Below are 6,000 nucleotides of genomic sequence, written 5' to 3' on the forward strand. Positions count from 1 at the left end.
TACCTGTTGATAAAATACATATTTTCCTTCAAGGATGGATTGATTGATTGATTAGAGAGGGAGGTGGGAGGAGGGGCAGAGGGAAAGAGAATCTTAAGCAGGCTCCGTGCGGGTCTCAATTTCATGACTCTGAGATCATGACCTGAGCCAAAATCAAGAGTCAGATGCCTTAACATCTGAGCCACCCAGGTGCCCCTCTCTCCTAAGGATTTTGTTTGTTTGGTTTTTGAGTATTTTATCCATTTGTCATTTCTTTTTATATCTGGCACAAGATAGAGATCTAAATTTATTTTCTTTAGAGGGTGCCTGCCTGTCTCAATCAGTGGAGCATGCAACTCTTGGTCTTGGAGTCATGAGTTCAGCCCCACGTTGGGCGTAGAGCTTACATTGAATTTATTTTCTTTCAAATACATAGCTTCTTGTGTTAGTCCCATTTATTAAATAAAAATTCATCTTTTCCACAATGATTTCAACCTTTACCACATATTACTTTTCATATATATGCAGAGATCTCTTTGAGGATTCCTATTCCATTTCACTGATATGTTTGTCTAACCTTTTATAGTTCTGTAATAATTTGGTAACAGTGACTTTCCAGTGTGTTCTAATAACTGCTAAGTCTCCCATCACTGTTTATTTTGCTATAATCAGTCATTTATTTTTCTATGTAACTTTTAAAGGTATTTTGTCCAATTCCAACATCCACCCATACTCTATTAGAGTATTAATTGGCATTTTACTAAATTTATACATTGTTTTGGGACAATTGACTTTTTAATATTAATATTCTCATTCAAGAACATGAATACATTTCCTTTTGTCCAGAGCTTGTTTTGTACTCTGAAATAACATGTTATTTTTCTCATTTAAATTCTATGCTTTTCTTGTCAAATTTATCTTTAGGTGATTTAGATGTTTTTCTCCTATTGTGAATGGAGTATTTCACCTCATTCCGTTTTCTAAATGCTTATTAAAGAATACAAAAAAGCCATTAATTCCTATATATTTACCTTGTCTTCAGTGATTTTACCAAATTCTCTTATAAATTCTAGTTTTTTTTTTACCCGTAGCTTTTGAATTTTATCTGCTTTTCCCCTAAAATTTATATCATTTTTCCTGTCTTACTGAATGTACTAGACTATTCAAGCCATTGTTAAATAATAATACTGATCTAGGATCCCTGTCTGGTTATTGATTTTAATGAAGTGGTTTTGGTGTTTTGCTACTTAGAATATTTCCTGTTAGCTTTGGTAAGTAGTCTATTGAGCTTTCTTCTATTTTATGTACATTCTTAAAATTAGGAATGGCTACTGGATTTTATAAGACATCTTTTCAGCACCTATTGACATGATGATCTAGTTTTTCTCCTTAAATTTGTTTATATTGATAGAGTTCCTATGATTGAACCATCTCAAAGAAAAGAAAAACCCAAACCTGATTACATTACTGTATTAAGTGTAATTGTTTGGAATCATGTATCTATGTTCATAAGCTAGGAAATGTGTATCTATACTCATAAATGAGACTGGTCTATAATATGCTTTTTGTATTGTCTTTATTAAGTTTTAATGTTAAAGTTGGCTGACTTCATAAAATGAATTAGTGGCTTTTCTGTCTTTTCATTAATAGAGCCTGGAGTAATTTAAATCACATTGAAATTTTATGCTCTTTAAGGAACAAATAAAAATCATGGGGCACCTTGCTGGCTCAGTCAGTGGAACATGTGACTCTTGATCTTGGGTTCATGAGATGGAGCCCCGTGTTGGGTATAGAGTTGAAAGAAAGAAAGGAAGGAAGGAAGGAAGGAAGGGAGGAAGAAAGGAAGGAAGGAAGAAAGAAAAAAGAAAGAAGGAAGGAAGAAAGAAAGAAAGAAAAAATAAAGAAAGAAAGAAAGAAAAGGAAGAAAGAAAGAGAAAGAAAGGGAGAAAGAAAGGGAGAAAGAAAGAAAGAAAGCAGAGAGAAAGAAAGAAGTCAGGTAGGTTTGGTGCATTTTACAATGTTAGAGTTTAACACTTCCAATTCCATCTATAGTAATTGTTCTATTTTGTTTGCCATCTTTCATGCGTCAGTTTTGTTTATATAGGAAATCATCTATTTATCCTAGTTTTCAAATTGGTTGACATAAAGCTGTATGTGGTATTCTCTTAGAATTCTTTCAATCACTCTATCTCTGGTATGTCTCCTTTCTCATTCCTAATCCTGTATATTTTTATCCCCTTTATTTCTTCCTAATTAGACTAACAAAGGTTATTATTCTTTATGAAGAAAGTGTTTTATGTTATTAAGAGAGAATAATTGAAGTTATAAGACATCAAACATTTCTCAATTGTTTTTGATGATGACAAGAGCTGATGTATTTCTCCAGAAAAATTATTAAAGAAACTTTTTTTAAAAAGCCACAAAAATAGGCAAAGCAGACATTTATATGGCAGATGAAAATAATGGGGAGAAAAGTGAGAAATAAATATGAATTAAGTATAATTATCTTCATTGTCATTAATGAACTCAAAGTAAAACTTTTAAAAATAAATGCCTGTCCCTTTAACAAGTAGATGTGTACACTTAAGCATATGCACCTTGTGAAGAGTACTCTTTACTTTGGGGGAAAAGTGCAGCCAAACTTCTACTGAGAAAGAAAATGTTTTCTCAGTTATAAAGGTGTCTTTTCTTGGTGTATTGTGGGGAATAGTGTTTAGTTCTTATTTTGTTGTCAAAGACAGTTTTTAAATTGAAATACTTATCATCAGCAGGTAAGTAGTAATTCAAATGAAGGCAATCCTTGTTTGGTGTCCTTAGGTTTTTTTTTAGTTTTATATATTTTTTTGTTTTTGTCTCGTCGTTGATTTAAGAGTATTGAAAAGTATTATGTATGACAGTTCATAAAATAAATGGTTGGGTAATGGTAATTTTAAGTATCACTAATTAAAATAATTCCACTTCAGAGTGCCTGGCTGGCTTAGTCAGTGGAGCATACGACTCTTGTTCTTGGGGTTGTGAGTTCAGCCCTACGTTGGGTGTAGAGATTACTTAAAAAAAAAAAGATCTTAAAATAATTCCATTTCTTATAAATAACACCACAAGATGCAAGTCTTTAAGGAATTTGGTGTTTTTCTTTTTTTAAAAAAATCTTATTTGAGAGAGAGAGAGCACACTTGAGCATGAGCAGGTGGAGGGGCACAGAGAGAAGCAGACTCCCTGCTGAGCAAGGAGCCCCATGAGGGGCTTAATCCCACCCAGTTGAAGACGGACGCTTAACCAACTGAGCCACCCAAGCACCCTTGAATCTGGCATTTTTCACTGCTGCAAGCTTGCAAGACAAAGGTAAATTTCAAGAAATAAAGTATATATATATATGCGTGTATATATATAAAAACTAAAATTATATTTGTGTTTGTGTAGAAAGTACCAATATTGTAAAGAAGGAACTGAGAGAACAGAACCTCAGAATAATTAAATGCACATCCTAACATATTGCAGTCATCACCATTAATTTATGCTAATTCTGAACTTTTATTTTTGACATTTAATAATAATTATCACTTATTAATAGATTAATTATATGTCAAACAGTAAAATAAATGATAATCTTATTTAATCTTCCCACCAATGCCGTAAATATGTATTCTAAGTGTCTTGCCTAACATCTATTTATATCATTGATTAGAATACCTATAATGTTTCTCAGGACCCAGTAGATTAATGGAACAAATTTAGTGTCCCTTCACATTCAAAATATATCCTTTGTTCCTGAAGAGTAGCTTGATTATGCAATACGCCAGTGGGCTTTCGCAGTATTCCTAATGCAGAATTGGAAAGTACGAAAGTCTTTCTACATATACACACATACCATATCACCTCTTCTACCTTTGACACATCCTCCTTGCCCCTCAGCTCCTGCCCCTCCCCTCCTTGTCCTCCTCCTCTTCTTCTCCCAACCCTGGAGGCCTTTCTCCCATCCTTGAAGTCATCTTTTGTTTACCTTCTCAGTGTGAGAGTCATCTATCTTGTTTATCAACATACAAGACACATATGAGCACATTCAACGTAATTACAGCTATCATGACTTCTCCTGGGCAGTTCAGGGTCTAGGCCTGTTCTCTACATAAATTTCCAGTAAGCTCACCCAACCCCCCAAACTGGTTCCTCTCCTCTCCTAGTTTTAAACATCTCAGCAAACGAAGGGATGTAATTGAGCAATCATCCACCCAGTTATTCAAACCGTAAACTTAGAAATCATACTTGATTCCTCTTTTTACCTCTCCTCAGCACCCCAGCCATTACCTCTACCTCCAGATATTTACCCACAAAACATATCCTGAATCTACTTCTCCCCTCTGTCACTTCTGCCACATGTGTCTAAGTGATCATCATCTCTTACTTAGATACTAATAATACCATTCTAAAGATCTCCCTGCTTCTACTCTTGCCAATTTATGTTCCCGAGTTTACCTGACATCCAGTGATCTTCTAAAAATGTAAATTATTTGATCTCACTTTCCTGCTCAAAACTATCCAGTGGCTTCTTAATGCATTTAGAATAAAACCCAAATGATATACGCTGGCCTAAAAGGCCTTATATGAACCAGACCTGTATTTATCTCCAATCTCATCTTCTCATCTTTCATCCCATTCTCTAGTGTATTTTCTTGATAGTTTTTTTCACTTGCTTACTTGTGCTAATATGTGTGTGAGCATTATGATTTACATACCATCTAATAATCCAGACCAGTACATATCTATTACAAAGGGGAAACCTCTTTGGACAGTTGACCTATTAAAAATTGAGAGGCAACCTATACAATTGATTTTGAACAAAGGTGTCAAGACCAGGCAGTTGGGAAAGAATAGTCTTTTTAACAGATGGTGCTGAGACAATTGGATATCTATCTACATACAAAAGAATGAATTTGAACCCCTACCTCACATCATATACAAAAATTAATTCAAAATGTATCAGAGACCTAAATGTAAGACTTAAAATATAAACCTTGTAGAAGGAAACATAGGAATAAATATTCATGACTTTGGATTACACAACGGATTTTAAATATGATATCAAAAGCACAAGAAACCAAAGGAAAAAAATAGATAAGTGAACTTCATCAACATTAAAAACTTTCACGTGCAAAGGATACTACCAAGAAAGTGAAAAGACAAGTCACATAATGGGAAAAATATTTGCAAATCATATATCTGAAAGAGTCTAGTATACAGAATATGTAAGTAACTCTTACAATTAATAAAAAAATAACCCAACTAAAAAGTGAGCAGAGAATTTGAATAGATATTTCTCCAGAGTAGATCACCAAATAACCAATGAATTTCCAGTAAGCTGGAACGTATGCAAAGATGCTCAACATTATTAGCCATTAGGAAAATATGAATTAAAACAGCAGTGACATACTAACTCATACCCACTAGGGTGGCTACAATGAAAAAAAATAACAGAAATTAACAAGTTTTGGCAAGAATGTGAAGACAATTGCTGATGGGAATGTAAAATGGCGCAGCTATGGTGGAAAACAATTTGGCAATTCCTAAAATTATTAAATATGGAGGTACCCAGCAATTCTACTCCTAGGTATATACCCAGGAGATTGAAAATATATGTTCAGGGGTGCCTGGGTGGCTCAGTCGATTAAGCATTCCAACTCTTGGTTTCAGCTCAGGTCATGATCTCAGGGTTTTGAGATCGAGCCCCACATCAAGCCCCGTGTTGGGCTCTGCACTCAACAGGGAGTCTGCTTGACATTCTCTCTCTCCCTCTGTCTTTGCCCCTCCCCCCTCTAAAATAAATAGATACATCTTTTTAAAAAATCATATGTTCACCCAAAAGTTTGTACATGAATGTTTATAGCATTATTACTTATAATAACCAAAAATAACCTAAATGTCCATCAACTGATGAATGGATAAACAAAATTCCATTATATACTCATATAATGCAGTATTATTTGGTCATTAAAAGGAATGAAGTACTGGAATGCCTGGGTGACTCAG

Source organism: Eumetopias jubatus, unplaced genomic scaffold (genome assembly GCF_037043125.1).
Source record: "Eumetopias jubatus isolate StellerSeaLion01/CBP00866 unplaced genomic scaffold, mEumJub1_p1.0 scaffold_14, whole genome shotgun sequence".
Classification (NCBI taxonomy): Eukaryota; Metazoa; Chordata; class Mammalia; order Carnivora; family Otariidae; genus Eumetopias; species Eumetopias jubatus.